Source organism: Crinia signifera, chromosome 8 (genome assembly GCF_055691185.1).
Source record: "Crinia signifera chromosome 8, ASM5569118v1, whole genome shotgun sequence".
NCBI classification, from domain to species: Eukaryota; Metazoa; Chordata; class Amphibia; order Anura; family Myobatrachidae; genus Crinia; species Crinia signifera.
In genome coordinates, this window is record NC_139224.1 from 68,480,008 (window position 1) to 68,503,204 (window position 23,197).

Genomic DNA, 23,197 nt, shown 5'->3' on the forward strand with positions numbered 1-23,197 from the left:
GCAAAAAAGTGACTGTGTCTCACCTGCAGCCATACCACATTGGATACGCCCAATCTCGTCTGATCTTGGAAGCTAAGCATTGTTGGGCCTGGTTAGTGCTTGGGTAGGAGACCACATGGGAACACCAGGTGCTGTAGGTTTTTTCCCATTACTGGCAAATTGTTTTTATTCTCTAGCTATTTAAATTGGAAACTTTTTCTTTTTATTGCCAATACAGACATTTGAGAGAGGTGAAACAGACACAATAGCCATCACCTAAAGACTTACAACACTGTTTTGGCCCAAATCCAACTGCTTTTGGCAGCTAAACAGTGTTGAGCCTCATTAGTAGTTTAATTTGAGACCACCTGCTAATATTATGTCCTGTAGGTCTTTTTACATTACCAACACATGATTTTTTTCAGTAAGCCAATAATGTTAGGAAACTTTTTTATTAGCTTACCTGGTTATAGAAGTAGAAGAGGGCAAAAAAGTGACTCTATCTCACCTACAGCCATACCACATTGGATACGCCCAATCTCGTCTGATCTTGGAAGCTAAGCAGTGTTGGGTCTGGTTAGTACTTGGGTGGGAGACCATATGGGAACACCAGGTGCTGTAGGTTTTTTCCCATTACTGGCAAATTGTTTTTATTCTCTAGCTATTTTAATTGGAAACTTTTTCTTTTTATTGCCAATACAGACATTTGAGAGAGGTGAAACAGACACAATAGCCATCACCAAAAGACTTTTCACACTGTTTCGGCCCAATTCCAACTGCTTTTGGCAACTAAACAGTGTTGAGCCTCATTAGTAGTTTAATTTGAGACCACCTGCTAATATTATGTCCTGTAGGTCTTTTTACATTACCAACACATGATTTTTTTCAGTAAGCCAATAATGTTAGGAAACTTTTTTATTAGCTTACCTTGTTATAGAAGTAGAAGAGGGCAAAAAAGTGACTGTATCTCACCTACAGCCATACCACATTGGATACGCCCAATCTCGTCTGATCTTGGAAGCTAAGCAGTGTTGGGCCTGGTTAGTACTTGGGTGGGAGACCACATGGGAACACCAGGTGCTGTAGGTTTTTTCCCATTACTGGCAAATTGTTTTTATTCTCTAGCTATTTAAATTGGAAACTTTTTCTTTTTATTGCCAATACAGACATTTGGGAGAGTTCAAACAGACACAATAGCCATCACCTAAAGACTTACCACACTGTTTCGGCCCAATTCCAACTGCTTTTGGCAGCGAAATAGTGTTGAGCCTCTTTAGTAGTTTAATTTGAGACCACCTGCTAATATTATGTCCTGTAGGTCTTTTTACATTACCAACACATGATTTTTTTCAGTAAGCCAATATAGTTAGGAAACTTTTTATCTAGCTTACCTTTAGATAGAAGTAGAAGAGGGCAAACAAGTGCCTGCATCTCACCTACAGCCATACCACATTGGATACGCCCAATCTCGTCTGATCTTGGAAGCTAAGCAGTGTTGGGCCTGGTTAGTACTTGGGTGGGAGAACACATGGGAACACCAGGTGCTGTAGGTTTTTTCCCATTACTGGCAAATTGTTTTTATTCTCTAGCTATTTAAATTGGAAACTTTTTCTTTTTATTGCCAATACAGACATTGGTACTTGTGTATTTTGGCGGCGCCCCCGATGTCCGTCGTACGACGAACAGATCGCGTCGCATCGCATGCCATGCACCCGATGGCATGCGATGCGATGCGACGCGATTTTGACCCCCTATACGACCAAAAATCGTATAAGCACCCTAAAGGGTGCTTTTGAGCACCCAAATGGGTGCTTACAATGTTAAATGCACCCCCACGCCACCCCCCCACTATAAACGTGAACCCGAAGCGTGGCGAGCGCAGCGAGCCCGCGAGGGGCGGCGGTACGCGTCCTACGACCTTTTTATACCCCCACTATCCACGTCGGCGTGGAGTTGAGAATAGAATAGTGTGGCGAGCGCAGCGAGCCACCGAGCCCGAAGCGTGGCGAGCGCAGCGAGCCCCGCGAGGGGACGCGGATACCTTCACAGTTATACGCGTCCCCTCGCGGGCTTCACAGGTGTCCGTGGCGACGCGGACACCTGTGAAGCCCGCGAGGGGAAGCGTTTACCTGTGAAGGTATCCGCGTCCCCTCGCGGGGCTCGCTGCGCTCGCCACGCTTCGGGCTCGGTGGCTCGCTGCGCTCGCCACACTATTCTATTCTCAACTCCACGCCGACGTGGATAGTGGGGGTATGAAAAGGTCGTAGGACGCGTACCGCCGACCCTCGCGGGCTCGCTGCGCTCGCCACGCTTCGGGTTCACGTTTATAGTGGGGGGTGGCGTGGGGGTGCATTTAACATTGTAAGCACCCATTTGGGTGCTTAACATAGTATAAGCACCCATTAGGGTGCTTATACAATGTTTAATCGCATCGCATCGCATCGTATGGCATCGTATGCCATGTACAATGGCATACAATTTCAAAATTGTATGCCATCGTGCTCTATCGTACGATATCGCGTCGCATCGCATACCATCGTATGTGTTATGGTATGCGATGCGATGGGCGCCGCCAAAATACACAAGTACCCAGACATTTGGGAGAGGTCAAACAGACACAATAGCCATCACCTAAAGACTTACCACACTGTTTCGGCCCAATTCCAACTGCTTTTGGCAGCTAAATAGTATTGAGCCTCTTTAGCAGTTTAATTTGAGACCACCTGCTAATATTATGTCCTGTAGGTCTTTTTACATTACCAACACATGATTTTTTTCAGTAAGCCAATATAGTTAGGAAACTTTTTTATTAGCTTACCTTTAGATAGAAGTAGAAGAGGGCAAAAAAGTGCCTGCATCTCACCTACAGCCATACCACATTGGATACGCCCAATCTCATCTGATCTTGGAAGCTAAGCAGTGTTGGGCCTGGTTAGTATTTGGGTGGGAGACCACATGGGAACACCAGGTGCTGTAGGTTTTTTCCCATTACTGGCAAATTGTTTTTATTCTCTAGCTATTTAAATTGGAAACTTTTTCTTTTTATTGCCAATACAGACATTTGAGAGAGGTGAAACAGACACAATAGCCATCACCTAAAGACTTATCACACTGTTTCGGCCCAATTCCAACTGCTTTTGGCAGCTAAACAGTGTTGAGCCTCTTTAGTAGTTTAATTTGAGACCACCTGCTAATATTATGTCCTGTAGGTCTTTTTACATTACCAACACATAATTTTTTTAAGGAAGCCAATAATGTTAGGAAACTTTTTTATTAGCTTACCTGGTTATAGAAGTAAAAGAGGGCAAAAAAGTGACTCTATATCACCTACAGCTATACCACATTGGATACGCCCAATCTCGTCTGATCTTGGAAGCTAAGCAGTGTTGGGCCTGGTTAGTACTTGGGTGGGAGACCACATGGGAACACCAGGTGCTGTAGGTTTTTTCCCATTACTGGCAAATTGTTTTTATTCTCTAGCTATTTAAATTGGAAACTTTTTCTTTTTATTGCCAATACAGACAATTGGGAGAGGTCAAACAGACACAATAGCTATCACCTAAAGACTTACCACACTGTTTCGGCCCAATTCCAACTGCTTTTGGCAGCTAAATAGTGTTGAGCCTCTTTAGTAGTTTAATTTGAGACCACCTGCTAATATTATGTCCTGTAGGTATTTTTACATTACCAACACATGATTTTTTCCAGTAAGCCAATAATGTTAGGAAACTTTTTTATTAGCTTACCTGGTTATAGAAGTAGAAGAGGGCAAAAAAGTGCCTGTATCTCACCTACAGCCATACCACATTGGATACGCCCAATCTCGTCTGATCTTGGAAGCTAAGCAGTGTTGGGCCTGGTTAGTACTTGGGTGGGAGACCACATGGGAACACCAGGTGCTGTAGGTTTTTCCCATTACTGGCAAATTGTTTTTATTCTCTAGCTATTTAAATTGGAAACTTTTTCTTTTTATTGCCAATACAGACATTTGGGAGAGGTCAAACAGACACAATAGCCATCACCTAAAGACTTACCACACTGTTTCGGCCCAATTCCAACTGCTTTTGGCAGCTAAATAGTGTTGAGCCTCTTTAGTAGTTTAATTTGAGACCGCCTGCTAATATTATGTCCTGTTGGTCTTTTTACATTACCAACACATGATTTTTTTCAGTAAGCCAATATAGTTAGGAAAGTTTTTTATTAGCTTACCTTTAGATAGAAGTAGAAGAGGGCAAAAAAGTGCCTGTATCTCACTTACAGCCATACCACATTGGATACGCCCAATCTCGTCTGATCTTGGAAGCTAAGCAGTGTTGGGCCTGGTTAGTACTTGGGTGGGAGACCATATGGGAACACCAGGTGCTGTAGGTTTTTTCCCATTACTGGCAAATTGTTTTTATTCTCTAGCTATTTAAATTGGAAACTTTTTCTTTTTATTGCCAATACAGACATTTGAGAGAGGTGAAACAGACACAATAGCCATCACCTAAAGACTTTCCACACTGTTTCGGCCCAATTCCAACTGCTTTTGGCAACTAAACAGTGTTGAGCCTCATTAGTAGTTTAATTTGAGACCACCTGCTAATATTATGTCCTGTAGGTCTTTTTACATTACCAACACATGATTTTTTTCAGTAAGCCAATAATGTTAGGAAACTTTTTTATTAGCTTACCTGGTTATAAAAGTAGAAGAGGGCAAAAAAGTGACTGTATCTCACCTACAGCCATACCACATTGAATACGCCCAATCTCGTCTGATCTTGGAAGCTAAGCAGTGATGGGCCTGGTTAGTACTTGGGTGGGAGACCACATGGGAACACCAGGTGCTGTAGGTTTTTTCCCATTACTGGCAAATTGTTTTTATTCTCTAGCTATTTAAATTGGAAACTTTTTCTTTTTATTGCCAATACAGACATTTGGGAGAGGTCAAACAGACACAATAGCCATCACCTAAAGACTTACCACACTGTTTCGGCCCAATTCCAACTGCTTTTGGCAGCTTAATTGTATTGAGCCTTTTTAGCAGTTTAATTTGAGACCACCTGCTAATATTATGTCCTGTAGGTCTTTTTACATTACCAACACATGATTTTTTTCAGTAAGCCAATATAGTTAGGAAACTTTTTTATTAGCTTACCTTTAGATAGAAGTAGAAGAGGGTAAAAAAGTGCCTGCATCTCACCTACAGCCATACCACATTGGATACGCCCAATCTCGTCTGATCTTGGAAGCTAAGCAGTGTTGGGCCTGGTTAGTACTTGGGTGGGAGACCACATGGGAACACCAGGTGCTGTAGGTTTTTTCCCATTACTGGCAAATTGTTTTTATTCTCTAGCTATTTAAATTGGAAACTTTTTCTTTTTATTGCCAACACAGACATTTGAGAGAGGTGAAACAGACACAATAGCCATCACCTAAAGACTTACCACACTGTTTCGGCCCAATTCCAACTGCTTTTGGCAGCTAAACAGTGTTGAGCCTCATTAGTAGTTTAATTTGAGACCACCTGCTTATATTATGTCCTGTAGGTCTTTTTACATTACCAACACATGATTTTTTTCAGTAAGCCAATAATGTTAGGAAAATTTTTTATTAGCTTACCTGGTTATAGAAGTAGAAGAGGGCAAAAAAGTGCCTGTATCTCACCTACAGCCAAACCACATTGGATACGCCCAATCTCGTCTGATCTTGGAAGCTAAGCAGTGTTGGGCCTGGTTAGTACTTGGGTGGGAGACCATATGGGAACACCAGGTGCTGTAGGTTTTTTCCATTACTGGCAAATTGTTTTTATTCTCTAGCTATTTAAATTGGAAACTTTTTCTTTTTATTGCCAATACAGACATTTGAGAGAGGTGAAACAGACACAATAGCCATCACCTAAAGACTTTCCACACTGTTTCGGCCCAATTCCAACTGCTTTTGGCAGCTAAATAGTGTTGAGCCTCTTTAGTAGTTTCATTTGAGACCACCTGCTAATATTATGTCCTGTAGGTATTTTTACATTACCAACACATGATTTTTTTCAGTAAGCCAATAATGTTAGGAAACTTTTTTATTAGCTTACCTGGTTATAGAAGTAGAAGAGGGCAAAAAAGTGACTGTATCTCACCTACAGCCATACCACATTGGATACGCCCAATCTCGTCTGATCTTGGAAGCTAAGCAGTGTTGGGCCTGGTTAGTACTTGGGTGGGAGACCACATGGGAACACCAGGTGCTGTAGGTTTTTTCCCATTACTGGCAAATTGTTTTTATTCTCTAGCTATTTAAATTGGAAACTTTTTCTTTTTATTGCCAATACAGACATTTGGGAGAGGTCAAACAGACACAATAGCCATCACCTAAAGACTTTACACTGTTTCGGCCCAATTCAAACTGCTTTTGGCAGCTAAACAGTGTTGAGCCTCTTTAGTAGTTTAATTTGAGACCACCTGCTAATATTATGTCCTGTAGGTCTTTTTACTTTACCAACACATGATTTTATTCTGTAAGCCAATACAGTTAGGAAACTTTTTTATTAGCTTACCTTGTTATAGAAGTAGAAGAGGGCAAAAAAGTGCCTGTGTCTCACCTCCAGCCATACCACATTGGATACGCCCAATCTCGTCTGATCTTGGTAGCTAAGCAGAGTTGGGTCTGGTTAGTACGTGGGTGGGAGACCACATGGGAACACCAGGTGCTGTAGGTTTTTTCCCATTACTGGCAAATTGTTTTTATTCTCTAGCTATTTAAATTGGAAACTTTTTCTTTTTATTGCCAATACAGACATTTGAGAGAGGTCAAACAGACACAATAGCCATCACCTAAAGACTTACCACACTGTTTCGGACCAATTCCAACAGCTTTTGGCAGCTTAATAGTGTTGAGCCTCTTTAGTAGTTTAATTTGAGACCACCTGTTAATATAATGTCCTGTAGGTCTTTTTTCATTACCAACACATGATTTTTTTCAGTAAGCCAATACAGTTAGGAAACTTTTTTATTAGCTTACCTGGTTATAGAAGTAGAAGAGGGCAATAAAGTGACTCTATCTCACCTATACCACATTGGACATGCCCAATCTTGTCTGATCTTGGAAGCTAAGCAGTGTTGAGCCTGGTTAGTACTTGGGTGGGAGACCACATGGGAACACCAGGTGCTGTAGGTTTTTTCCCATTACTGGCAAATTGTTTTTATTCTCTAGCTATTTAAATTGGAAACTTTTTTCTTTTTATTGCCAATACAGACATTTGAGAGAGGTGAAACAGACACAATAGCCATCACCTAAAGACTTACCACACTGTTTTGGCCCAAATCCAACTGCTTTTGGCAGCTAAACAGTGTTGAGCCTCATTAGTAGTTTAATTTAAGACCACCTGCTAATATTATGTCCTGTAGGTCTTTTTACATTACCAACACATGATTTTTTTCAGTAAGCCAATAATGTTAGGAAACTTTTTTATTAGCTTACCTGGTTATAGAAGTAGAAGAGGGCAAAAAAGGGACTCTATCTCACCTACAGCCATACCACATTGGATATGCCCAATCTCGTCTGATCTTGGAAGCTAAGCAGTGTTGGGCCTGGTTAGTACTTGGGTGGGAGACCACATGGGAACACCAGGTGCTGTAGGTTTTTTCCCATTACTGGCAAATTGTTTTTATTCTCTAGCTATTTAAATTGGAAACTTTTTCTTTTTATTGCCAATACAGACATTTGGGAGAGGTCAAACAGACACAATAGCCATCACCTAAAGACTTACCACACTGTTTCGGCCCAATTCCAACTGCTTTTGGCAGCTAAATAGTATTGAGCCTCTTTAGCAGTTTAATTTGAGACCACCTGCCAATATTATGTCCTGTAGGTCTTTTTACATTACCAACACATGATTTTTTTCAGTAAGCCAATATAGTTAGGAAACTTTTTTATTAGCTTACCTTTAGATAGAAGTAGAAGAGGGCAAAAAAGTGCCTGCATCTCACCTACAGCCATACCACATTGGATACGCCCAATCTCGTCTGATCTTGGAAGCTAAGCAGTGTTGGGCCTGGTTAGTACTTGGGTGGGAGACCACATGGGAACACCAGGTGCTGTAGGTTTTTTCCCATTACTGGCATATTGTTTTTATTCTCTAGCTATTTAAATTGGAAACTTTTTCTTTTTATTGCCAACACAGACATTTGAGAGAGGTGAAACACACACAATAGCCATCACCTAAAGACTTACCACACTGTTTCGGCCCAATTCCAACTGCTTTTGGCAGCTAAACAGTGTTGAGCCTCATTAGTAGTTTAATTTGAGACCACCTGCTAATATTATGTCCTGTAGGTCTTTTTACATTACCAACACATGATTTTTTTCAGTAAGCCAATAATGTTAGGAAACTTTTTTATTAGCTTACCTGGTTATAGAAGAAGAAGAGGGCAAAAAAGTGACTCTATTTCACCTACAGCCATACCACATTGGATACGCCCAATCTTGTCTGATCTTGGAAGCTAAGCAGTGTTGGGCCTGGTTAGTACTTGGGTGGGAGACCACATGGGAACACCAGGTGCTGTAGGTTTTTTCCCATTACTGTCAAATTGTTTTTATTCTCTAGCTATTTTAATTGGAAACTTTTTCTTTTTATTGCCAATACAGACATTTGAGAGAGGTGAAACAGACACAATAGCCATCACCTAAAGACTTTTCACACTGTTTCGGCCCAATTCCAACTGCTTTTGGCAACTAAACAGTGTTGAGCCTCATTAGTAGTTTAATTTGAGACCACCTGCTAATATTATGTCCTGTAGGTCTTTTTACATTACCAACACATGATTTTTTTCAGTAAGCCAATAATGTTAGGAAACTTTTTTATTAGCTTACCTTGTTATAGAAGTAGAAGAGGGCAAAAAAGTGACTGTATCTCACCTACAGCCATACCACATTGGATACGCCCAATCTCGTCTGATCTTGGAAGCTAAGAAGTGTTGGGCCTGGTTAGTACTTGGGTGGGAGAACACATGGGAACACCAGGTGCTGTAGGTTTTTTCCCATTACTGGCAAATTGTTTTTATTCTCTAGCTATTTAAATTGGAAACTTTTTCTTTTTATTGCCAATACAGACATTTGGGAGAGGTCAAACAGACACAATAGCCATCACCTAAAGACTTACCACACTGTTTCGGCCCAATTCCAACTGCTTTTGGCAGCTAAATAGTATTGAGCCTCTTTAGCAGTTTAATTTGAGACCACCTGCTAATATTATGTCCTGTAGGTCTTTTTACATTACCAACACATGATTTTTTTCAGTAAGCCAATATAGTTAGGAAACTTTTTTATTAGCTTACCTTTAGATAGAAGTAGAAGAGGGCAAAAAAGTGCCTGCATCTCACCTACAGCCATACCACATTGGATACGCCCAATCTCATCTGATCTTGGAAGCTAAGCAATGTTGGGCCTGGTTAGTACTTGGGTGGGAAACCACATGGGAACACCAGGTGCTGTAGGTTTTTTCCCATTACTGGCAAATTGTTTTTATTCTCTAGCTATTTAAATTGGAAACTTTTTCTTTTTATTGCCAATACAGACATTTGAGAGAGGTGAAACAGACACAATAGCCATCACCTAAAGACTTACCACACTGTTTCGGCCCAATTCCAACTGCTTTTGGCAGCTAAACAGTGTTGAGCCTCTTTAGTAGTTTAATTTGAGACCACCTGCTAATATTATGTCCTGTAGGTCTTTTTACATTACCAACACATAATTTTTTTAAGGAAGCCAATAATGTTAGGAAACTTTTTTATTAGCTTACCTGGTTATAGAAGTAGAAGAGGGCAAAAAAGTGACTCTATATCACCTACAGCTATACCACATTGGATACGCCCAATCTCGTCTGATCTTGGAAGCTAAGCAGTGTTGGGCCTGGTTAGTACTTGGGTGGGAGACCACATGGGAACACCAGGTGCTGTAGGTTTTTTCCCATTACTGGCAAATTGTTTTTATTCTCTAGCTATTTAAATTGGAAACTTTTTCTTTTTATTGCCAATACAGACATTTGGGAGAGGTCAAACAGACACAATAGCCATCACCTAAAGACTTACCACACTGTTTCGGCCCAATTCCAACTGCTTTTGGCAGCTAAATAGTGTTGAGCCTCTTTAGTAGTTTAATTTGAGACCACCTGCTAATATTATGTCCTGTAGGTATTTGTACATTACCAACACATGATTTTTTCCAGTAAGCCAATAATGTTAGGAAACTTTTTTATTAGCTTACCTGGTTATAGAAGTAGAAGAGGGCAAAAAAGGGACTCTATCTCACCTACAGCCATACCACATTGGATATGCCCAATCTCGTCTGATCTTGGAAGCTAAGCAGTGTTGGGCCTGGTTAGTACTTGGGTGGGAGACCACATGGGAACACCAGGTGCTGTAGGTTTTTTCCCATTACTGGCAAATTGTTTTTATTCTCTAGCTATTTAAATTGGAAACTTTTTCTTTTTATTGCCAATACAGACATTTGGGAGAGGTCAAACAGACACAATAGCCATCACCTAAAGACTTACCACACTGTTTCGGCCCAATTCCAACTGCTTTTGGCAGCTAAATAGTATTGAGCCTCTTTAGCAGTTTAATTTGAGACCACCTGCCAATATTATGTCCTGTAGGTATTTTTACATTACCAACACATGATTTTTTTCAGTAAGCCAATAATGTTAGGAAACTTTTTTATTAGCTTACCTTTAGATAGAAGTAGAAGAGGGCAAAAAAGTGCCTGTATCTCACCTACAGCCAAACCACATTGGATACGCCCAATCTCGTCTGATCTTGGAAGCTAAGCAGTGTTGGGCCTGGTTAGTACTTGGGTGGGAGACCATATGGGAACACCAGGTGCTGTAGGTTTTTTCCATTACTGGCAAATTGTTTTTATTCTCTAGCTATTTAAATTGGAAACTTTTTCTTTTTATTGCCAATACAGACATTTGAGAGAGGTGAAACAGACACAATAGCCATCACCTAAAGACTTTCCACACTGTTTCGGCCCAATTCCAACTGCTTTTGGCAGCTAAATAGTGTTGAGCCTCTTTAGTAGTTTCATTTGAGACCACCTGCTAATATTATGTCCTGTAGGTATTTTTACATTACCAACACATGATTTTTTTCAGTAAGCCAATAATGTTAGGAAACTTTTTTATTAGCTTACCTGGTTATAGAAGTAGAAGAGGGCAAAAAAGTGACTGTATCTCACCTACAGCCATACCACATTGGATACGCCCAATCTCGTCTGATCTTGGAAGCTAAGCAGTGTTGGGCCTGGTTAGTACTTGGGTGGGAGACCACATGGGAACACCAGGTGCTGTAGGTTTTTTCCCATTACTGGCAAATTGTTTTTATTCTCTAGCTATTTAAATTGGAAACTTTTTCTTTTTATTGCCAATACAGACATTTGGGAGAGGTCAAACAGACACAATAGCCATCACCTAAAGACTTTACACTGTTTCGGCCCAATTCAAACTGCTTTTGGCAGCTAAACAGTGTTGAGCCTCTTTAGTAGTTTAATTTGAGACCACCTGCTAATATTATGTCCTGTAGGTCTTTTTACTTTACCAACACATGATTTTATTCTGTAAGCCAATACAGTTAGGAAACTTTTTTATTAGCTTACCTTGTTATAGAAGTAGAAGAGGGCAAAAAAGTGCCTGTGTCTCACCTCCAGCCATACCACATTGGATACGCCCAATCTCGTCTGATCTTGGTAGCTAAGCAGAGTTGGGTCTGGTTAGTACGTGGGTGGGAGACCACATGGGAACACCAGGTGCTGTAGGTTTTTTCCCATTACTGGCAAATTGTTTTTATTCTCTAGCTATTTAAATTGGAAACTTTTTCTTTTTATTGCCAATACAGACATTTGAGAGAGGTCAAACAGACACAATAGCCATCACCTAAAGACTTACCACACTGTTTCGGACCAATTCCAACAGCTTTTGGCAGCTTAATAGTGTTGAGCCTCTTTAGTAGTTTAATTTGAGACCACCTGTTAATATAATGTCCTGTAGGTCTTTTTTCATTACCAACACATGATTTTTTTCAGTAAGCCAATACAGTTAGGAAACTTTTTTATTAGCTTACCTGGTTATAGAAGTAGAAGAGGGCAATAAAGTGACTCTATCTCACCTATACCACATTGGACATGCCCAATCTTGTCTGATCTTGGAAGCTAAGCAGTGTTGAGCCTGGTTAGTACTTGGGTGGGAGACCACATGGGAACACCAGGTGCTGTAGGTTTTTTCCCATTACTGGCAAATTGTTTTTATTCTCTAGCTATTTAAATTGGAAACTTTTTTCTTTTTATTGCCAATACAGACATTTGAGAGAGGTGAAACAGACACAATAGCCATCACCTAAAGACTTACCACACTGTTTTGGCCCAAATCCAACTGCTTTTGGCAGCTAAACAGTGTTGAGCCTCATTAGTAGTTTAATTTAAGACCACCTGCTAATATTATGTCCTGTAGGTCTTTTTACATTACCAACACATGATTTTTTTCAGTAAGCCAATAATGTTAGGAAACTTTTTTATTAGCTTACCTGGTTATAGAAGTAGAAGAGGGCAAAAAAGGGACTCTATCTCACCTACAGCCATACCACATTGGATATGCCCAATCTCGTCTGATCTTGGAAGCTAAGCAGTGTTGGGCCTGGTTAGTACTTGGGTGGGAGACCACATGGGAACACCAGGTGCTGTAGGTTTTTTCCCATTACTGGCAAATTGTTTTTATTCTCTAGCTATTTAAATTGGAAACTTTTTCTTTTTATTGCCAATACAGACATTTGGGAGAGGTCAAACAGACACAATAGCCATCACCTAAAGACTTACCACACTGTTTCGGCCCAATTCCAACTGCTTTTGGCAGCTAAATAGTATTGAGCCTCTTTAGCAGTTTAATTTGAGACCACCTGCCAATATTATGTCCTGTAGGTCTTTTTACATTACCAACACATGATTTTTTTCAGTAAGCCAATATAGTTAGGAAACTTTTTTATTAGCTTACCTTTAGATAGAAGTAGAAGAGGGCAAAAAAGTGCCTGCATCTCACCTACAGCCATACCACATTGGATACGCCCAATCTCGTCTGATCTTGGAAGCTAAGCAGTGTTGGGCCTGGTTAGTACTTGGGTGGGAGACCACATGGGAACACCAGGTGCTGTAGGTTTTTTCCCATTACTGGCATATTGTTTTTATTCTCTAGCTATTTAAATTGGAAACTTTTTCTTTTTATTGCCAACACAGACATTTGAGAGAGGTGAAACACACACAATAGCCATCACCTAAAGACTTACCACACTGTTTCGGCCCAATTCCAACTGCTTTTGGCAGCTAAACAGTGTTGAGCCTCATTAGTAGTTTAATTTGAGACCACCTGCTAATATTATGTCCTGTAGGTCTTTTTACATTACCAACACATGATTTTTTTCAGTAAGCCAATAATGTTAGGAAACTTTTTTATTAGCTTACCTGGTTATAGAAGAAGAAGAGGGCAAAAAAGTGACTCTATTTCACCTACAGCCATACCACATTGGATACGCCCAATCTTGTCTGATCTTGGAAGCTAAGCAGTGTTGGGCCTGGTTAGTACTTGGGTGGGAGACCACATGGGAACACCAGGTGCTGTAGGTTTTTTCCCATTACTGTCAAATTGTTTTTATTCTCTAGCTATTTTAATTGGAAACTTTTTCTTTTTATTGCCAATACAGACATTTGAGAGAGGTGAAACAGACACAATAGCCATCACCTAAAGACTTTTCACACTGTTTCGGCCCAATTCCAACTGCTTTTGGCAACTAAACAGTGTTGAGCCTCATTAGTAGTTTAATTTGAGACCACCTGCTAATATTATGTCCTGTAGGTCTTTTTACATTACCAACACATGATTTTTTTCAGTAAGCCAATAATGTTAGGAAACTTTTTTATTAGCTTACCTTGTTATAGAAGTAGAAGAGGGCAAAAAAGTGACTGTATCTCACCTACAGCCATACCACATTGGATACGCCCAATCTCGTCTGATCTTGGAAGCTAAGAAGTGTTGGGCCTGGTTAGTACTTGGGTGGGAGAACACATGGGAACACCAGGTGCTGTAGGTTTTTTCCCATTACTGGCAAATTGTTTTTATTCTCTAGCTATTTAAATTGGAAACTTTTTCTTTTTATTGCCAATACAGACATTTGGGAGAGGTCAAACAGACACAATAGCCATCACCTAAAGACTTACCACACTGTTTCGGCCCAATTCCAACTGCTTTTGGCAGCTAAATAGTATTGAGCCTCTTTAGCAGTTTAATTTGAGACCACCTGCTAATATTATGTCCTGTAGGTCTTTTTACATTACCAACACATGATTTTTTTCAGTAAGCCAATATAGTTAGGAAACTTTTTTATTAGCTTACCTTTAGATAGAAGTAGAAGAGGGCAAAAAAGTGCCTGCATCTCACCTACAGCCATACCACATTGGATACGCCCAATCTCATCTGATCTTGGAAGCTAAGCAATGTTGGGCCTGGTTAGTACTTGGGTGGGAAACCACATGGGAACACCAGGTGCTGTAGGTTTTTTCCCATTACTGGCAAATTGTTTTTATTCTCTAGCTATTTAAATTGGAAACTTTTTCTTTTTATTGCCAATACAGACATTTGAGAGAGGTGAAACAGACACAATAGCCATCACCTAAAGACTTACCACACTGTTTCGGCCCAATTCCAACTGCTTTTGGCAGCTAAACAGTGTTGAGCCTCTTTAGTAGTTTAATTTGAGACCACCTGCTAATATTATGTCCTGTAGGTCTTTTTACATTACCAACACATAATTTTTTTAAGGAAGCCAATAATGTTAGGAAACTTTTTTATTAGCTTACCTGGTTATAGAAGTAGAAGAGGGCAAAAAAGTGACTCTATATCACCTACAGCTATACCACATTGGATACGCCCAATCTCGTCTGATCTTGGAAGCTAAGCAGTGTTGGGCCTGGTTAGTACTTGGGTGGGAGACCACATGGGAACACCAGGTGCTGTAGGTTTTTTCCCATTACTGGCAAATTGTTTTTATTCTCTAGCTATTTAAATTGGAAACTTTTTCTTTTTATTGCCAATACAGACATTTGGGAGAGGTCAAACAGACACAATAGCCATCACCTAAAGACTTACCACACTGTTTCGGCCCAATTCCAACTGCTTTTGGCAGCTAAATAGTGTTGAGCCTCTTTAGTAGTTTAATTTGAGACCACCTGCTAATATTATGTCCTGTAGGTATTTTTACATTACCAACACATGATTTTTTCCAGTAAGCCAATAATGTTAGGAAACTTTTTTATTAGCTTACCTGGTTATAGAAGTAGAAGAGGGCAAAAAAGGGACTCTATCTCACCTACAGCCATACCACATTGGATATGCCCAATCTCGTCTGATCTTGGAAGCTAAGCAGTGTTGGGCCTGGTTAGTACTTGGGTGGGAGACCACATGGGAACACCAGGTGCTGTAGGTTTTTTCCCATTACTGGCAAATTGTTTTTATTCTCTAGCTATTTAAATTGGAAACTTTTTCTTTTTATTGCCAATACAGACATTTGGGAGAGGTCAAACAGACACAATAGCCATCACCTAAAGACTTACCACACTGTTTCGGCCCAATTCCAACTGCTTTTGGCAGCTAAATAGTATTGAGCCTCTTTAGCAGTTTAATTTGAGACCACCTGCCAATATTATGTCCTGTAGGTCTTTTTACATTACCAACACATGATTTTTTTCAGTAAGCCAATATAGTTAGGAAACTTTTTTATTAGCTTACCTTTAGATAGAAGTAGAAGAGGGCAAAAAAGTGCCTGCATCTCACCTACAGCCATACCACATTGGATACGCCCAATCTCGTCTGATCTTGGAAGCTAAGCAGTGTTGGGCCTGGTTAGTACTTGGGTGGGAGACCACATGGGAACACCAGGTGCTGTAGGTTTTTTCCCATAACTGGCATATTGTTTTTATTCTCTAGCTATTTAAATTGGAAACTTTTTCTTTTTATTGCCAACACAGACATTTGAGAGAGGTGAAACACACACAATAGCCATCACCTAAAGACTTACCACACTGTTTCGGCCCAATTCCAACTGCTTTTGGCAGCTAAACAGTGTTGAGCCTCATTAGTAGTTTAATTTGAGACCACCTGCTAATATTATGTCCTGTAGGTCTTTTTACATTACCAACACATGATTTTTTTCAGTAAGCCAATAATGTTAGGAAACTTTTTTATTAGCTTACCTGGTTATAGAAGAAGAAGAGGGCAAAAAAGTGACTCTATTTCACCTACAGCCATACCACATTGGATACGCCCAATCTTGTCTGATCTTGGAAGCTAAGCAGTGTTGGGCCTGGTTAGTACTTGGGTGGGAGACCACATGGGAACACCAGGTGCTGTAGGTTTTTTCCCATTACTGTCAAATTGTTTTTATTCTCTAGCTATTTTAATTGGAAACTTTTTCTTTTTATTGCCAATACAGACATTTGAGAGAGGTGAAACAGACACAATAGCCATCACCTAAAGACTTTTCACACTGTTTCGGCCCAATTCCAACTGCTTTTGGCAACTAAACAGTGTTGAGCCTCATTAGTAGTTTAATTTGAGACCACCTGCTAATATTATGTCCTGTAGGTCTTTTTACATTACCAACACATGATTTTTTTCAGTAAGCCAATAATGTTAGGAAACTTTTTTATTAGCTTACCTTGTTATAGAAGTAGAAGAGGGCAAAAAAGTGACTGTATCTCACCTACAGCCATACCACATTGGATACGCCCAATCTCGTCTGATCTTGGAAGCTAAGCAGTGTTGGGCCTGGTTAGTACATGGGTGGGAGACCACATGGGAACACCAGGTGCTGTAGGTTTTTTCCCATTACTGGCAAATTGTTTTTATTCTCTAGCTATTTAAATTGGAAACTTTTTCTTTTTATTGCCAATACAGACATTTGGGAGAGTTCAAACAGACACAATAGCCATCACCTAAAGACTTACCACACTGTTTCGGCCCAATTCCAACTGCTTTTGGCAGCGAAATAGTGTTGAGCCTCTTTAGTAGTTTAATTTGAGACCACCTGCTAATATTATGTCCTGTAGGTCTTTTTACATTACCAACACATGATTTTTTTCAGTAAGCCAATATAGTTAGGAAACTTTTTATCTAGCTTACCTTTAGATAGAAGTAGAAGAGGGCAAACAAGTGCCTGCATCTCACCTACAGCCATACCACATTGGATACGCCCAATCTCGTCTGATCTTGGAAGCTAAGCAGTGTTGGGCCTGGTTAGTACTTGGGTGGGAGAACACATGGGAACAGCAGGTGCTGTAGGTTTTTTCCCATTACTGGCAAATTGTTTTTATTCTCTAGCTATTTAAATTGGAAACTTTTTCTTTTTATTGCCAATACAGACATTTGGGAGAGGTCAAACAGACACAATAGCCATCACCTAAAGACTTACCACACTGTTTCGGCCCAATTCCAACTGCTTTTGGCAGCTAAATAGTATTGAGCCTCTTTAGCAGTTTAATTTGAGACCACCTGCTAATATTATGTCCTGTAGGTCTTTTTACATTACCAACACATGATTTTTTTCAGTAAGCCAATATAGTTAGGAAACTTTTTTATTAGCTTACCTTTAGATAGAAGTAGAAGAGGGCAAAAAAGTGCCTGCATCTCACCTACAGCCATACCACATTGGATACGCCCAATCTCATCTGATCTTGGAAGCTAAGCAGTGTTGGGCCTGGTTAGTACTTGGGTGGGAGACCACATGGGAACACCAGGTGCTGTAGGTTTTTTCCCATTACTGGCAAATTGTTTTTATTCTCTAGCTATTTAAATTGGAAACTTTTTCTTTTTATTGCCAATACAGACATTTGAGAGAGGTGAAACAGACACAATAGCCATCACCTAAAGACTTACCACACTGTTTCGGCCCAATTCCAACTGCTTTTGGCAGCTAAACAGTGTTGAGCCTCTTTAGTAGTTTATTTTGAGACCACCTGCTAATATTATGTCCTGTAGGTCTTTTTACATTACCAACACATGATTTTTTTCAGTAAGCCAATAATGTTAGGAAACTTTTTTATTAGCTTACCTGGTTATAGAAGAAGAAGAGGGCAAAAAAGTGACTCTATTTAACCTACAGCCATACCACATTGGATACGCCCAATCTTGTCTGATCTTGGAAGCTAAGCAGTGTTGGGCCTGGTTAGTACTTGGGTGGGAGACCACATGGGAACACCAGGTGCTGTAGGTTTTTTCCCATTACTGTCAAATTGTTTTTATTCTCTAGCTATTTTAATTGGAAACTTTTTCTTTTTATTGCCAATACAGACATTTGAGAGAGGTGAAACAGACACAATAGCCATCACCTAAAGACTTTTCACACTGTTTCGGCCCAATTCCAACTGCTTTTGGCAACTAAACAGTGTTGAGCCTCATTAGTAGTTTAATTTGAGACCACCTGCTAATATTATGTCCTGTAGGTCTTTTTACATTACCAACACATGATTTTTTTCAGTAAGCCAATAATGTTAGGAAACTTTTTTATTAGCTTACCTTGTTATAGAAGTAGAAGAGGGCAAAAAAGTGACTGTATCTCACCTACAGCCATACCACATTGGATACGCCCAATCTCGTCTGATCTTGGAAGCTAAGCAGTGTTGGGCCTGGTTAGTACATGGGTGGGAGACCACATGGGAACACCAGGTGCTGTAGGTTTTTTCCCATTACTGGCAAATTGTTTTTATTCTCTAGCTATTTAAATTGGAAACTTTTTCTTTTTATTGCCAATACAGACATTTGGGAGAGTTCAAACAGACACAATAGCCATCACCTAAAGACTTACCACACTGTTTCGGCCCAATTCCAACTGCTTTTGGCAGCGAAATAGTGTTGAGCCTCTTTAGTAGTTTAATTTGAGACCACCTGCTAATATTATGTCCTGTAGGTCTTTTTACATTACCAACACATGATTTTTTTCAGTAAGCCAATATAGTTAGGAAACTTTTTATCTAGCTTACCTTTAGATAGAAGTAGAAGAGGGCAAACAAGTGCCTGCATCTCACCTACAGCCATACCACATTGGATACGCCCAATCTCGTCTGATCTTGGAAGCTAAGCAGTATTGGGCCTGGTTAGTACTTGGGTGGGAGAACACATGGGAACAGCAGGTGCTGTAGGTTTTTTCCCATTACTGGCAAATTGTTTTTATTCTCTAGCTATTTAAATTGGAAACTTTTTCTTTTTATTGCCAATACAGACATTTGGGAGAGGTCAAACAGACACAATAGCCATCACCTAAAGACTTACCACACTGTTTCGGCCCAATTCCAACTGCTTTTGGCAGCTAAATAGTATTGAGCCTCTTTAGCAGTTTAATTTGAGACCACCTGCTAATATTATGTCCTGTAGGTCTTTTTACATTACCAACACATGATTTTTTTCAGTAAGCCAATATAGTTAGGAAACTTTTTTATTAGCTTACCTTTAGATAGAAGTAGAAGAGGGCAAAAAAGTGCCTGCATCTCACCTACAGCCATACCACATTGGATACGCCCAATCTCATCTGATCTTGGAAGCTAAGCAGTGTTGGGCCTGGTTAGTACTTGGGTGGGAGACCACATGGGAACACCAGGTGCTGTAGGTTTTTTCCCATTACTGGCAAATTGTTTTTATTCTCTAGCTATTTAAATTGGAAACTTTTTCTTTTTATTGCCAATACAGACATTTGAGAGAGGTGAAACAGACACAATAGCCATCACCTAAAGACTTACCACACTGTTTCGGCCCAATTCCAACTGCTTTTGGCAGCTAAACAGTGTTGAGCCTCTTTAGTAGTTTATTTTGAGACCACCTGCTAATATTATGTCCTGTAGGTCTTTTTACATTACCAACACATAATTTTTTTAAGGAAGCCAATAATGTTAGGAAACTTTTTTATTAGCTTACCTGGTTATAGAAGTAGAAGAGGGCAAAAAAGTGACTCTATATCACCTACAGCTATACCACATTGGATACGCCCAATCTCGTCTGATCTTGGAAGCTAAGCAGTGTTGGGCCTGGTTAGTACTTGGGTGGGAGACCACATGGGAACACCAGGTGCTGTAGGTTTTTTCCCATTACTGGCAAATTGTTTTTATTCTCTAGCTATTTAAATTGGAAACTTTTTCTTTTTATTGCCAATACAGACATTTGGGAGAGGTCAAACAGACACAATAGCCATCACCTAAAGACTTACCACACTGTTTCGGCCCAATTCCAACTGCTTTTGGCAGCTAAATAGTGTTGAGCCTCTTTAGTAGTTTAATTTGAGACCACCTGCTAATATTATGTCCTGTAGGTATTTTTACATTACCAACACATGATTTTTTCCAGTAAGCCAATAATGTTAGGAAACTTTTTTATTAGCTTACCTGGTTATAGAAGTAGAAGAGGGCAAAAAAGTGCCTGTATCTCACCTACAGCCATACCACATTGGATAAGCCCAATCTCGTCTGATCTTGGAAGCTAAGCAGTGTTGGGCCTGGTTAGTACTTGGGTGGGAGACCACATGGGAACACCAGGTGCTGTAGGTTTTTCCCATTACTGGCAAATTGTTTTTATTCTCTAGCTATTTAAATTGGAAACTTTTTCTTTTTATTGCCAATACAGACATTTGGGAGAGGTCAAACAGACACAATAGCCATCACCTAAAGACTTACCACACTGTTTCGGCCCAATTCCAACTGCTTTTGGCAGCTAAATAGTGTTGAGCCTCTTTAGTAGTTTAATTTGAGACCGCCTGCTAATATTATGTCCTGTTGGTCTTTTTACATTACCAACACATGATTTTTTTCAGTAATCCAATATAGTTAGGAAAGTTTTTTATTAGCTTACCTTTAGATAGAAGTAGAAGAGGGCAAAAAAGTGCCTGTATCTCACTTACAGCCATACCACATTGGATACGCCCAATCTCGTCTGATCTTGGAAGCTAAGCAGTGTTGGGCCTGGTTAGTACTTGGGTGGGAGACCATATGGGAACACCAGGTGCTGTAGGTTTTTTCCCATTACTGGCAAATTGTTTTTATTCTCTAGCTATTTAAATTGGAAACTTTTTCTTTTTATTGCCAATACAGACATTTGAGAGAGGTGAAACAGACACAATAGCCATCACCTAAAGACTTTCCAGACTGTTTCGGCCCAATTCCAACTGCTTTTGGCAACTAAACAGTGTTGAGCCTCATTAGTAGTTTAATTTGAGACCACCTGCTAATATTATGTCCTGTAGGTCTTTTTACATTACCAACACATGATTTTTTTCAGTAAGCCAATAATGTTAGGAAACTTTTTTATTAGCTTACCTGGTTATAGAAGTAGAAGAGGGCAAAAAAGTGACTGTATCTCACCTACAGCCATACCACATTGAATACGCCCAATCTCGTCTGATCTTGGAAGCTAAGCAGTGATGGGCCTGGTTAGTACTTCGGTGGGAGACCACATGGGAACACCAGGTGCTGTAGGTTTTTTCCCATTACTGGCAAATTGTTTTTATTCTCTAGCTATTTAAATTGGAAACTTTTTCTTTTTATTGCCAATACAGACATTTGGGAGAGGTCAAACAGACACAATAGCCATCACCTAAAGACTTACCACACTGTTTCGGCCCAATTCCAACTGCTTTTGGCAGCTAAATTGTATTGAGCCTCTTTAGCAGTTTAATTTGAGACCACCTGCTAATATTATGTCCTGTAGGTCTTTTTACATTACCAACACATGATTTTTTTCAGTAAGCCAATATAGTTAGGAAACTTTTTTATTAGCTTACCTTTAGATAGAAGTAGAAGAGGGTAAAAAAGTGCCTGCATCTCACCTACAGCCATACCACATTGGATACGCCCAATCTCGTCTGATCTTGGAAGCTAAGCAGTGTTGGGCCTGGTTAGTACTTGGGTGGGAGACCACATGGGAACACCAGGTGCTGTAGGTTTTTTCCCATTACTGGCAAATTGTTTTTATTCTCTAGCTATTTAAATTGGAAACTTTTTCTTTTTATTGCCAACACAGACATTTGAGAGAGGTGAAACAGACACAATAGCCATCACCTAAAGACTTACCACACTGTTTCGGCCCAATTCCAACTGCTTTTGGCAGCTAAACAGTGTTGAGCCTCATTAGTAGTTTAATTTGAGACCACCTGCTTATATTATGTCCTGTAGGTCTTTTTACATTACCAACACATGATTTTTTTCAGTAAGCCAATAATGTTAGGAAACTTTTTTATTAGCTTACCTGGTTATAGAAGTAGAAGAGGGCAAAAAAGTGACTCTATTTCACCTACAGCCATACCACATTGGATACGCCCAATCTCGTCTGATCTTGGAAGCTAAGCAGTGTTGGGCCTGGTTAGTACTTGGGTGGGAGACCACATGGGAACACCAGGTGCTGTAGGTTTTTTCCCATTACTGGCAAATTGTTTTTATTCTCTAGCTATTTAAATTGGAAACTTTTTCTTTTTATTGCCAACACAGACATTTGAAAAAGGTGAAACAGACACAATAGCCATCACCTAAAGACTTACCACACTGTTTCGGCCCAATTCCAACTGCTTTTGGCAGCTAAATAGTATTGAGCCTCTTTAGCAGTTTAATTTGAGACCACCTGCCAATATTATGTCCTGTAGGTCTTTTTACATTACCAACACATGATTTTTTTCAGTAAGCCAATATAGTTAGGAAACTTTTTTATTAGCTTACCTTTAGATAGAAGTAGAAGAGGGCAAAAAAGTGCCTGCATCTCACCTACAGCCATACCACATTGGATACGCCCAATCTCGTCTGATCTTGGAAGCTAAGCAGTGTTGGGCCTGGTTAGTACTTGGGTGGGAGACCATATGGGAACACCAGGTGCTGTAGGTTTTTTCCCATTACTGGCAAATTGTTTTTATTCTCTAGCTATTTAAATTGGAAACTTTTTCTTTTTATTGCCAATACAGACATTTGAGAGAGGTGAAACAGAAACAATAGCCATCACCTAAAGACTTTCCACACTGTTTCGGCCCAATTCCAACTGCTTTTGGCAACTAAACAGTGTTGAGCCTCATTAGTAGTTTAATTTGAGACCACCTGCTAATATTATGTCCTGTAGGTCTTTTTACATTACCAACACATGATTTTTTTCAGTAAGCCAATAATGTTAGGAAACTTTTTTATTAGCTTACCT

The 23,197-nt window shown here is 39.9% G+C and overlaps 44 non-coding genes and 4 pseudogenes across 44 annotated transcripts; all 48 read left to right on the plus strand.

Moving 5' to 3' along the window:
* The first annotated feature begins 21 nt into the window (after positions 1 to 21).
* Positions 22 to 140, plus strand: LOC146034988 (5S ribosomal RNA). The gene has a single exon (XR_014460391.1). It is a non-coding gene; the product is annotated as a 5S ribosomal RNA (ribosomal RNA).
* A 345-nt stretch (positions 141 to 485) lies between these two features.
* LOC146032080 (5S ribosomal RNA) lies at positions 486 to 604 on the plus strand. Its single transcript, XR_014457526.1, has one exon. It is a non-coding gene; the product is annotated as a 5S ribosomal RNA (ribosomal RNA).
* Positions 605 to 949: 345 nt separating this feature from the next.
* On the plus strand, positions 950 to 1,068 carry LOC146034567 (5S ribosomal RNA). Its single transcript, XR_014459971.1, has one exon. It is a non-coding gene; the product is annotated as a 5S ribosomal RNA (ribosomal RNA).
* Positions 1,069 to 1,413: 345 nt separating this feature from the next.
* LOC146032928 (5S ribosomal RNA) lies at positions 1,414 to 1,532 on the plus strand. The gene has a single exon (XR_014458339.1). It is a non-coding gene; the product is annotated as a 5S ribosomal RNA (ribosomal RNA).
* Positions 1,533 to 2,840: 1,308 nt separating this feature from the next.
* On the plus strand, positions 2,841 to 2,959 carry LOC146030967 (5S ribosomal RNA). Its single transcript, XR_014456447.1, has one exon. It is a non-coding gene; the product is annotated as a 5S ribosomal RNA (ribosomal RNA).
* A 345-nt stretch (positions 2,960 to 3,304) lies between these two features.
* LOC146030887 (5S ribosomal RNA) lies at positions 3,305 to 3,423 on the plus strand. Its single transcript, XR_014456368.1, has one exon. It is a non-coding gene; the product is annotated as a 5S ribosomal RNA (ribosomal RNA).
* A 345-nt stretch (positions 3,424 to 3,768) lies between these two features.
* Positions 3,769 to 3,887, plus strand: LOC146034580 (5S ribosomal RNA). Its single transcript, XR_014459984.1, has one exon. It is a non-coding gene; the product is annotated as a 5S ribosomal RNA (ribosomal RNA).
* Positions 3,888 to 4,231: 344 nt separating this feature from the next.
* Positions 4,232 to 4,350, plus strand: LOC146031281 (5S ribosomal RNA). Its single transcript, XR_014456751.1, has one exon. It is a non-coding gene; the product is annotated as a 5S ribosomal RNA (ribosomal RNA).
* A 345-nt stretch (positions 4,351 to 4,695) lies between these two features.
* On the plus strand, positions 4,696 to 4,814 carry LOC146030849 (5S ribosomal RNA). Its single transcript, XR_014456332.1, has one exon. It is a non-coding gene; the product is annotated as a 5S ribosomal RNA (ribosomal RNA).
* A 345-nt stretch (positions 4,815 to 5,159) lies between these two features.
* On the plus strand, positions 5,160 to 5,278 carry LOC146034592 (5S ribosomal RNA). The gene has a single exon (XR_014459996.1). It is a non-coding gene; the product is annotated as a 5S ribosomal RNA (ribosomal RNA).
* A 345-nt stretch (positions 5,279 to 5,623) lies between these two features.
* On the plus strand, positions 5,624 to 5,742 carry LOC146031829 (5S ribosomal RNA). Its single transcript, XR_014457282.1, has one exon. It is a non-coding gene; the product is annotated as a 5S ribosomal RNA (ribosomal RNA).
* A 344-nt stretch (positions 5,743 to 6,086) lies between these two features.
* Positions 6,087 to 6,205, plus strand: LOC146034604 (5S ribosomal RNA). Its single transcript, XR_014460008.1, has one exon. It is a non-coding gene; the product is annotated as a 5S ribosomal RNA (ribosomal RNA).
* A 343-nt stretch (positions 6,206 to 6,548) lies between these two features.
* Positions 6,549 to 6,667, plus strand: LOC146028444 (5S ribosomal RNA; annotated as a pseudogene).
* Positions 6,668 to 7,007: 340 nt separating this feature from the next.
* LOC146029658 (5S ribosomal RNA) lies at positions 7,008 to 7,125 on the plus strand (annotated as a pseudogene).
* A 346-nt stretch (positions 7,126 to 7,471) lies between these two features.
* On the plus strand, positions 7,472 to 7,590 carry LOC146030991 (5S ribosomal RNA). Its single transcript, XR_014456470.1, has one exon. It is a non-coding gene; the product is annotated as a 5S ribosomal RNA (ribosomal RNA).
* A 345-nt stretch (positions 7,591 to 7,935) lies between these two features.
* LOC146034616 (5S ribosomal RNA) lies at positions 7,936 to 8,054 on the plus strand. Its single transcript, XR_014460021.1, has one exon. It is a non-coding gene; the product is annotated as a 5S ribosomal RNA (ribosomal RNA).
* Positions 8,055 to 8,399: 345 nt separating this feature from the next.
* Positions 8,400 to 8,518, plus strand: LOC146031905 (5S ribosomal RNA). The gene has a single exon (XR_014457356.1). It is a non-coding gene; the product is annotated as a 5S ribosomal RNA (ribosomal RNA).
* A 345-nt stretch (positions 8,519 to 8,863) lies between these two features.
* Positions 8,864 to 8,982, plus strand: LOC146034611 (5S ribosomal RNA). Its single transcript, XR_014460015.1, has one exon. It is a non-coding gene; the product is annotated as a 5S ribosomal RNA (ribosomal RNA).
* A 345-nt stretch (positions 8,983 to 9,327) lies between these two features.
* On the plus strand, positions 9,328 to 9,446 carry LOC146031502 (5S ribosomal RNA). Its single transcript, XR_014456968.1, has one exon. It is a non-coding gene; the product is annotated as a 5S ribosomal RNA (ribosomal RNA).
* A 345-nt stretch (positions 9,447 to 9,791) lies between these two features.
* Positions 9,792 to 9,910, plus strand: LOC146030888 (5S ribosomal RNA). Its single transcript, XR_014456369.1, has one exon. It is a non-coding gene; the product is annotated as a 5S ribosomal RNA (ribosomal RNA).
* Positions 9,911 to 10,255: 345 nt separating this feature from the next.
* Positions 10,256 to 10,374, plus strand: LOC146030993 (5S ribosomal RNA). The gene has a single exon (XR_014456472.1). It is a non-coding gene; the product is annotated as a 5S ribosomal RNA (ribosomal RNA).
* A 345-nt stretch (positions 10,375 to 10,719) lies between these two features.
* On the plus strand, positions 10,720 to 10,838 carry LOC146031830 (5S ribosomal RNA). The gene has a single exon (XR_014457283.1). It is a non-coding gene; the product is annotated as a 5S ribosomal RNA (ribosomal RNA).
* A 344-nt stretch (positions 10,839 to 11,182) lies between these two features.
* Positions 11,183 to 11,301, plus strand: LOC146034628 (5S ribosomal RNA). The gene has a single exon (XR_014460033.1). It is a non-coding gene; the product is annotated as a 5S ribosomal RNA (ribosomal RNA).
* A 343-nt stretch (positions 11,302 to 11,644) lies between these two features.
* On the plus strand, positions 11,645 to 11,763 carry LOC146028445 (5S ribosomal RNA; annotated as a pseudogene).
* A 340-nt stretch (positions 11,764 to 12,103) lies between these two features.
* Positions 12,104 to 12,221, plus strand: LOC146029659 (5S ribosomal RNA; annotated as a pseudogene).
* Positions 12,222 to 12,567: 346 nt separating this feature from the next.
* On the plus strand, positions 12,568 to 12,686 carry LOC146030994 (5S ribosomal RNA). The gene has a single exon (XR_014456473.1). It is a non-coding gene; the product is annotated as a 5S ribosomal RNA (ribosomal RNA).
* Positions 12,687 to 13,031: 345 nt separating this feature from the next.
* LOC146034641 (5S ribosomal RNA) lies at positions 13,032 to 13,150 on the plus strand. The gene has a single exon (XR_014460046.1). It is a non-coding gene; the product is annotated as a 5S ribosomal RNA (ribosomal RNA).
* Positions 13,151 to 13,495: 345 nt separating this feature from the next.
* Positions 13,496 to 13,614, plus strand: LOC146031906 (5S ribosomal RNA). The gene has a single exon (XR_014457358.1). It is a non-coding gene; the product is annotated as a 5S ribosomal RNA (ribosomal RNA).
* A 345-nt stretch (positions 13,615 to 13,959) lies between these two features.
* On the plus strand, positions 13,960 to 14,078 carry LOC146034612 (5S ribosomal RNA). Its single transcript, XR_014460016.1, has one exon. It is a non-coding gene; the product is annotated as a 5S ribosomal RNA (ribosomal RNA).
* A 345-nt stretch (positions 14,079 to 14,423) lies between these two features.
* LOC146031515 (5S ribosomal RNA) lies at positions 14,424 to 14,542 on the plus strand. Its single transcript, XR_014456980.1, has one exon. It is a non-coding gene; the product is annotated as a 5S ribosomal RNA (ribosomal RNA).
* A 345-nt stretch (positions 14,543 to 14,887) lies between these two features.
* LOC146030889 (5S ribosomal RNA) lies at positions 14,888 to 15,006 on the plus strand. Its single transcript, XR_014456370.1, has one exon. It is a non-coding gene; the product is annotated as a 5S ribosomal RNA (ribosomal RNA).
* A 345-nt stretch (positions 15,007 to 15,351) lies between these two features.
* Positions 15,352 to 15,470, plus strand: LOC146030995 (5S ribosomal RNA). Its single transcript, XR_014456474.1, has one exon. It is a non-coding gene; the product is annotated as a 5S ribosomal RNA (ribosomal RNA).
* Positions 15,471 to 15,815: 345 nt separating this feature from the next.
* On the plus strand, positions 15,816 to 15,934 carry LOC146034653 (5S ribosomal RNA). Its single transcript, XR_014460058.1, has one exon. It is a non-coding gene; the product is annotated as a 5S ribosomal RNA (ribosomal RNA).
* Positions 15,935 to 16,279: 345 nt separating this feature from the next.
* LOC146031908 (5S ribosomal RNA) lies at positions 16,280 to 16,398 on the plus strand. Its single transcript, XR_014457360.1, has one exon. It is a non-coding gene; the product is annotated as a 5S ribosomal RNA (ribosomal RNA).
* A 345-nt stretch (positions 16,399 to 16,743) lies between these two features.
* On the plus strand, positions 16,744 to 16,862 carry LOC146031827 (5S ribosomal RNA). Its single transcript, XR_014457280.1, has one exon. It is a non-coding gene; the product is annotated as a 5S ribosomal RNA (ribosomal RNA).
* Positions 16,863 to 17,207: 345 nt separating this feature from the next.
* On the plus strand, positions 17,208 to 17,326 carry LOC146034348 (5S ribosomal RNA). Its single transcript, XR_014459754.1, has one exon. It is a non-coding gene; the product is annotated as a 5S ribosomal RNA (ribosomal RNA).
* A 345-nt stretch (positions 17,327 to 17,671) lies between these two features.
* Positions 17,672 to 17,790, plus strand: LOC146031016 (5S ribosomal RNA). Its single transcript, XR_014456495.1, has one exon. It is a non-coding gene; the product is annotated as a 5S ribosomal RNA (ribosomal RNA).
* Positions 17,791 to 18,135: 345 nt separating this feature from the next.
* LOC146031909 (5S ribosomal RNA) lies at positions 18,136 to 18,254 on the plus strand. Its single transcript, XR_014457361.1, has one exon. It is a non-coding gene; the product is annotated as a 5S ribosomal RNA (ribosomal RNA).
* A 345-nt stretch (positions 18,255 to 18,599) lies between these two features.
* Positions 18,600 to 18,718, plus strand: LOC146031828 (5S ribosomal RNA). Its single transcript, XR_014457281.1, has one exon. It is a non-coding gene; the product is annotated as a 5S ribosomal RNA (ribosomal RNA).
* Positions 18,719 to 19,063: 345 nt separating this feature from the next.
* LOC146027704 (5S ribosomal RNA) lies at positions 19,064 to 19,182 on the plus strand. The gene has a single exon (XR_014455092.1). It is a non-coding gene; the product is annotated as a 5S ribosomal RNA (ribosomal RNA).
* A 345-nt stretch (positions 19,183 to 19,527) lies between these two features.
* LOC146031029 (5S ribosomal RNA) lies at positions 19,528 to 19,646 on the plus strand. Its single transcript, XR_014456507.1, has one exon. It is a non-coding gene; the product is annotated as a 5S ribosomal RNA (ribosomal RNA).
* Positions 19,647 to 19,991: 345 nt separating this feature from the next.
* On the plus strand, positions 19,992 to 20,110 carry LOC146030890 (5S ribosomal RNA). The gene has a single exon (XR_014456371.1). It is a non-coding gene; the product is annotated as a 5S ribosomal RNA (ribosomal RNA).
* A 345-nt stretch (positions 20,111 to 20,455) lies between these two features.
* On the plus strand, positions 20,456 to 20,574 carry LOC146032001 (5S ribosomal RNA). Its single transcript, XR_014457450.1, has one exon. It is a non-coding gene; the product is annotated as a 5S ribosomal RNA (ribosomal RNA).
* A 344-nt stretch (positions 20,575 to 20,918) lies between these two features.
* On the plus strand, positions 20,919 to 21,037 carry LOC146031282 (5S ribosomal RNA). The gene has a single exon (XR_014456752.1). It is a non-coding gene; the product is annotated as a 5S ribosomal RNA (ribosomal RNA).
* A 345-nt stretch (positions 21,038 to 21,382) lies between these two features.
* On the plus strand, positions 21,383 to 21,501 carry LOC146031240 (5S ribosomal RNA). Its single transcript, XR_014456711.1, has one exon. It is a non-coding gene; the product is annotated as a 5S ribosomal RNA (ribosomal RNA).
* A 345-nt stretch (positions 21,502 to 21,846) lies between these two features.
* On the plus strand, positions 21,847 to 21,965 carry LOC146034666 (5S ribosomal RNA). The gene has a single exon (XR_014460070.1). It is a non-coding gene; the product is annotated as a 5S ribosomal RNA (ribosomal RNA).
* Positions 21,966 to 22,310: 345 nt separating this feature from the next.
* On the plus strand, positions 22,311 to 22,429 carry LOC146034678 (5S ribosomal RNA). Its single transcript, XR_014460082.1, has one exon. It is a non-coding gene; the product is annotated as a 5S ribosomal RNA (ribosomal RNA).
* Positions 22,430 to 22,774: 345 nt separating this feature from the next.
* On the plus strand, positions 22,775 to 22,893 carry LOC146030710 (5S ribosomal RNA). Its single transcript, XR_014456201.1, has one exon. It is a non-coding gene; the product is annotated as a 5S ribosomal RNA (ribosomal RNA).
* Positions 22,894 to 23,197: the final 304 nt, after the last annotated feature.